The following is a 6,597-nucleotide window of genomic DNA, read 5'->3' as shown; positions in this document are numbered from 1 at the left end:
CCTTCTTTTCCTCCGCCCCTTAGGGAGCCCGCCCTTCTTGCCCTGCCTGAGGGAACCCTCCTTCCCGAGGGAGCCTTTCCTGGGAGTTTCCCCCCTTCCTGTCGCCCCTCAGGGAGCCTTTCCTGAGGGAGCCCCCCCTTATTTCCTTCCCGCCCTTCCTGAGGGAGCCTTTCCTTCATTTCTGCCCTCACAGAGCCTTCCCTGAGGGAGCCCTCCCATCCCATCCCGCCCTCCCTGAGGGAGCCCTCCCGTCCCATCCCATCCCGCCCTCCCTGAGGGAGCCCTCCCGTCCCATCCCGCCCTTCTTGAGGGAGCCTTTCCCGCCCTTCCCTCCCGGCCCCTGCCGCGCGCGGGGCGCCCCCTGCCGGCAGAGCCGCCATGTTGCCGGGCCCTGTCCCCGCTGTGGCCCCTCACAGCGCCCTGCTGGCCCCTCACACCGTCCTGCTGGCCCCTCACACCGTCCTGCTGGCCCCTCACACCGTCCTGCTGGGCCCTCACAGCGCCCTGCTGGCCCCTCACGGCGCCCTGCTGGGCCCTCACGGCGCCCTGCTGGGCCCTCACAGCGCCCTGCTGGCCCCTCACACCGCCCTGCTGGTCCCTCACACCGCCCTGCTGGCCCTTCACACCGCCCTGTGCTGGCCCCTCACATCACCCTGCTGACTCCTCACAGCGCCCTGCTGGGCCCTCACAGCGCCCTGCTGGGCCCTCACAGCGCCCTGCTGGCCCCTCACAGCGCCCTGCTGGCCCCTCACACCACCCTGCTGACTCCTCACACCGCCCTGCTGGTCCCTCACACCGCCCTGCTGTCCCCTCACACCGCCCTGCTGGCCCCTCACACCACCCTGCTGACTCCTCACACCGCCCTGCTGGCCCCTCACAGCGCCCTGCTGTCCCTCACCGGGATCGCCAGGGCTGTGTCCCCGCGCTTTGCAGGGCGTGCAAAGGCCGCTCCGAGCCGCAAGGCCTCGGCGCTGTAGGCAAATGCAGGATAAAAGCAGTAAACAGGTTTAAAACAGCCGTGGTAGGTAAGGGCGGGAGCGGAGGCCTGTGGTGGCTGCATTTGGGAGGTGGGACGGTGCGAAACCCACACGGGGCTCAGGAGCCAGTGACAGGGCCGGGCGGTGGAGGCGGTGACACAGTGTCGGTGTCCCCAGTGACACAGTGTGGGTGTCCCCAGTGTCGCTGCGTGGTTGTCCCCAGTGACACAGTGTGGGTGTCCCCAGTGTCGCTGTGTGGGTGTCCCCACTGTTGCTGTGTCACTGTCCCCAGTGTTGCTGTGTCGCTGTCCCCAGTGTCGCTGTGTCAGTGTCCCCAGTGACACAGTGTGGGTGTCCCCAGTGTTGCTATGTCGCTGTCCCCAGTGTCTCTGTGTCGCTGTCCCCAGTGTGGCTGTGTCACTGTCCCCACTGTCGCTGTGTCGCTGTCCCCGCTGTCGCTGTGTCGCTGTCCCCACTGTTGCTGTGTCAGTGTCCCCACTGTTGCTGTCCCCACTGTCGCTGTGTCGCTGTCCCCAGTGTGGCTGTGTCGCTGTGCCCAGTGTCGCTGTGTCGCTGTCCCCAGTGTGGCTGTGTCGCTGTCCCCGCTGTCGCTGTGTCGCTGTCCCCGCTGTCGCTGTGTCGCTGTCCCCAGTGTGGCTGTGTCGCTGTCCCCGCTGTCGCTGTGTCGCTGTCCCCACTGTTGCTGTCCCCGCTGTCGCTGTGTCGCTGTCCCCACTGTCGCTGTGTCGCTGTCCCCAGTGTGGCTGTGTAACTGTCCCCACTGTCGCTGTGTCGCTGTCCCCAGTGTGGCTGTGTCGCTGTCCCCACTGTCGCTGTGTCGCTGTCCCCAGTGTGGCTGTGTCGCTGTCCCCAGTGTCGCTGTGTCAGTGTCCCCAGTGTGGCTGTGTCGCTGTCCCCACTGTCGCTGTCCCCACTGTCGCTGTGTTGCTGTCCCCGCTGTCGCTGTGTTGCTGTGTCAGTGTCCCCGCTGTCGCTGTGTCGCTGTCCCCACTGTCGCTGTCCCCACTGTCGCTGTGTCGCTGTCCCCACTGTCGCTGTGTTGCTGTCCCCACTGTCGCTGTCCCCAGTGTGGCTGTGTCGCTGTCCCCGCTGTCGCTGTGTCACTGTCCCCACTGTCGCTGTCCCCACTGTCGCTGTGTCGCTGTCCCCACTGTCGCTGTGTCGCTGTCCCCACTGTCGCTGTGTCACTGTCCCCGCTGTCGCTGTGTTGCTGTCCCCACTGTCACTGTCCCCAGTGTGGCTGTGCCCGGGCTGCCCTCAGCGCTGCAGGGACAGTGTCCTGGCACTGCTCTGTGGCTCAGCCCCGGCTCACGCCCCACAGGCCGGCAAACAAGCACTCTGTGACTTGGTCTGTTGAGCTCCAGGGAATCTGCATAAATCCTTCTGTTTAATATCAATCCAGTCAGTTCCTGCGGGAGTGAAACTGCTTTCTTCATGAGTTGTGCCCTGTCAGTGAGAGTGCCACGCAGTCAGTCCCAGCTGGGGAATTGTACTGGGCATGGCTGGGCTCTGATAGTGATAATTCATATTACAGGACAGCATGAAAGGTAATCAGTGCCTGAAATAAGCAGAAACTTGCTGGGCCCATAAAATGGCACAGTCCCTAATCCTACAGTCCCTAATCCTCAGCCCTGGGTGTTTGCTACAAGACACGTTCCTCTTGAAGGCCCCTGGGGAAATACCCTGTGGAGATGCTCAGTCAGTGTAAGTAGTCAAGGTGCTGATATATGTGTAAAAATACACTTGCAATGCTAATTTGACTATATAGCCATAATAGCTTCTCAGCATCAAAATTAATCTATGAATGTATTTTAGGAGTTTTTGAGAAGATAATTATTGTATTCAAGGAAAAATTCTAATATTTTTGGAGAAAATTATGCTAAATTCATACTGTATTCCCACTGGACAAATACTTAATATAGACTGTGTGGGTTTAGGTTTACAGGAGGAATATGTTTGCATAGTGATTTGTCTAAAAAAAGCATATCCATGAGCTATGACTGTAGTGAAGACATCTTCAGTCTTTTTGTTTTAGGAGAATTTGGCAGGAATAATCAATCAGTGGTTTCCTTTGGGCCAGTTCACAGTGATCTGATCTGCTGGGGCTGTTCTGATTTCCAGACTATCCTGCACTACCTGCAGAGTTCTGCAGAGTCAATAATGGTAATGGTGTGACTTTAGACCACTTGAAGGAGGATAAGAAATAAAACTTCCCAAGCTACATCAAGGGCTTCAGTTGAAGCTGTTGCTGTTCTGGAGGAACAAAAAGCACTTGCAGATCTGCAGTGCTAGTGCTGCACTGGACAGGTCACGAGTCTGTAGAATCAGTCAAATAAAAAGAAGGAAGCTTTGCCTCATGCATTCTTTTATCTTTACCTTTCCTCAGGTGAAATATTTATGTTTAAATGTTCTTGAAAATATTCTGCTTTGACAATTCCTGCTGTTCACTTTTCTTAAAAATAATCAGATTTTGGAGAGTTAGGTAGATGATAATACATGGTAGGGTAGTCAAGGTGAGAGCATTAAAGCTTTGCATGGATGTGGTTTTCAGAAGTTTGAGTAGGACATTGACAGGGGGTGCATCTTGTCAGCTCCAGTGCAGATAAAAGTGAACTGGCTCACAGGCAATTTTAATGAAGGTATTTTAGGGACCACAGGGTGTGGCAAACAGAAAGCAGTTTGGCTTCCAGGGAGAAGGGTTAAGCAACTTGGATTAATGCAAATTCAGCAGAGAAGAGCACGGTTTTGGCTGCTCCCTCAGTCCAACTTTAATGCTGGGAACTGCAGTGCTCTGCCTTCTCTGAGAGAGGCTTTTCCAGTTTTTGTTAATTTTGTGGCATGTGAGGATTGTCAAAAAAGGTCAGATAAAAATTAGTCCTAAAGCTAAACGTTTCCAGAGGGCTGATGAAGTCCAGATAATTTTTTGTTTTGTCCTTATTTTCCTTTGTGTTCCTTCTCACAGTTTCCTGATAGCAGGAAACCATGAAATCCCAGTGTTCTTTAAAAACAACAGTCCCCAAACCTGCTGGACATACCTGAAATTTCTAAAAGTGTACTCTCAAAAGTGTGTGTAGTCAGGTTGTCATGATCATCCCTGGATTACCCTGGTTGGTGTTGTCACAAGCAGACACATTCCAGGTTTGCTCTAAACTCCTTTTGAGATCTAGTCAGTGTTTCCTCTGAGGGAACACTTTGAGCCCGGCCCTGTGCAGCGATGAGGCCAGGGCAAGGCTCAGCGGGGCCGTCCCACTGAACAGGGCAGCTCCAGGCTGGCAGAGAGGGAAGGAGGGGGGCACAGATGATCCCTGCAGAGTCTGGCAGCAGGCAGGATCCAGCTGAGGTCAGAGCTGGGTGTCAGGAGCTGGCCTGAGCCCTTGCAGCTGGAACACTCCAGCATGTGGCAGTTCCTAGAAAGGCTGAGCTCTGCCTTTCATCAGCAGCCACAGCCACAAGAGACAGATCTGCTTGGAAGATCCCCCACACAGGATGAAAGCTGAGCTTATTTGTTGTTGCAGAAATTCTGAGTGCTAGTGAACCATAAAAAACAAAGAAATCTTGAGTAGCAATTCCAGTAGTGTTTTGTTGAATATTCCTGTCTAGTTTTGGACTAATTACAAACACCACTTTTGTCTTTGTAAGTTAGTAATGTGGGTAGCCAATGAACTTGACAAGTTCAGACCTTGAGTGTGACTCCTCATAAAGGTTTAATTCTTAAATTAATTTGGGAACTCCTGGGTTAACTGAAGGGCTTTGCTGTGCTGGCAGAGCTGCTCAGTTCAGAACAGCTTCTCCAGGGTTTTGAAGAAATGCATCTACAGCCATACCGTTTTTGTCAGCTCTCCTGACAAATCTGTGCAGTTTGGATTTTTTGCTCCTAATACTTTAATAGGTCTTTTTAATGTTTGCTTTGTTTTCCAAACCCCATTCTAGACAGACAACAAAAGAGCAGTTGGCACAGCTTTGTGGCTGGACAGTCTGTGCTTTAGCAGCAGTTTCCTGAGCTTCTGAAGAAAATCAGAATTAAAGGAGACAGTGCAGGGCAGGACAGGACAAGGACCCAACGCTTCGCCCCCTTGCAGCAGGACCAGAGGCAATGACCTCCAGTTGTGCCAGGGGCAGCTTAGATTGGAAATTAGGAAAAAGTTCCGCACCAAAAGGATTATCAAATATTGGAATAGGCTGCCCAGGGCAGTGCTGGAATCACCATACCTGGAAGTGTTCCAAAAATGTGGTGCTTAGAGACATGGTTTGGTGGTGGATCTGGCAGCACTGGGGTAATGGTTGGACTTGATGATCTTGGAGCTCTTTGCCAGTCTTAATGATCCTCAGATCATCCAGAGCCTCACTGGAGTTCTCCACAAGTATTTATCAGTGTTGGTCTTCAACACGGCCTTTTAACATGAATTGCATCATCTTGAGTTGGTTGAGTTACAATGATCTATTGCCAAAGTCAAGTTCAATTTTTGGGTTATATTCCAGCTGCCTGTCATCGGTCACAGAAGATTTTGGGATGACAAACAAGTGAAAGGAAAATGAGTGCAGGGGCTTCATCCACTGTAGTCTTAGAACTGTGAGCATGGCAAGGACTGCTGGCCAAGGTCTGTGTGACCATCTTGGGGCACACCCTGTTTAATTTCCCCTGGATTGAGACTTTACTGAGCAGACTTACTGCCTTACACTGACTGCAGTAGTTGGTCTGTGCCTTGGATTATTAACTGCAGCCATGAGGGGGTTCACCTGGATTACATGGTGAAGATATTTTGGACTGTTTCAACCTGTCTCCCCACAGAGTAAGAGTTAAAAACAAGACTTGCTCATGCAAGGAACTTGCAGTGTCACCTACAGAGTCTTTCCAACCTGGTGTTGTAACTCTTCAGAGGTGAGCAGTATTCAGTCCTAAAAAGCACCAATGTTGTGTGGAATGTACCTTTGCAGCCAAATTGAAGTTGTAGCAGAGGAGTGGTGCTAATTATTTGATGTAGAGGAGGTCCTAGAGCAGTGCTCTTCCTTGCTGAAAACATTGTGCCATTGAGTAAGTTTAAGCTGGAACAAAATTAATGTGGTGGTGTCCTTGAAACTGATGGTGCTTTTAGTAAGAAAAAGCTTCTATAGATATTTAAAATAGACATATGGGGTTTACATATATACAAATACATTAAACATGTTTTGCCCTTTGAAGCCTCAGAGATCTTCCTCGTGGGAGACACTGACATTCCCTTCATATTGGGTGGATTTACCACAAGGAAAGCTTGAGGAAACTTAAAAGTGTCCGGTTTTATTTAAAGCCTTGGTGGTCTTTAACGGCTGCCCCACAGTTCCAGCCTGGTACAAACTTAAACAGAGCTCTTTGTTGCTCTTGAATGTGACATAATCCTTTCATCTGTGGTGCTGAATGAAGTATGCACATGGCTTTTTTGCTACCCCTGCTGGGCTGCCTTGTTACACCTTCAGAGCAAACCACCCCCAGTAAAAGAGCTCGGGCTCTGTCATCCACCCTAATGCCAATAAACAACAGATAACTATGGCATCTTCTGGCTTTAAAATGCTGCCCCTCATTAAACTTGTGTGTTGAGGAAGGAAACGGCTCCCCACAGCATTG

The sequence above is a fragment of the Pithys albifrons genome, chromosome 12 (assembly GCF_047495875.1).
Source record: "Pithys albifrons albifrons isolate INPA30051 chromosome 12, PitAlb_v1, whole genome shotgun sequence".
Taxonomy (NCBI): domain Eukaryota; kingdom Metazoa; phylum Chordata; class Aves; order Passeriformes; family Thamnophilidae; genus Pithys; species Pithys albifrons.
Note: the sequence above shows the minus strand (reverse complement) of the source record.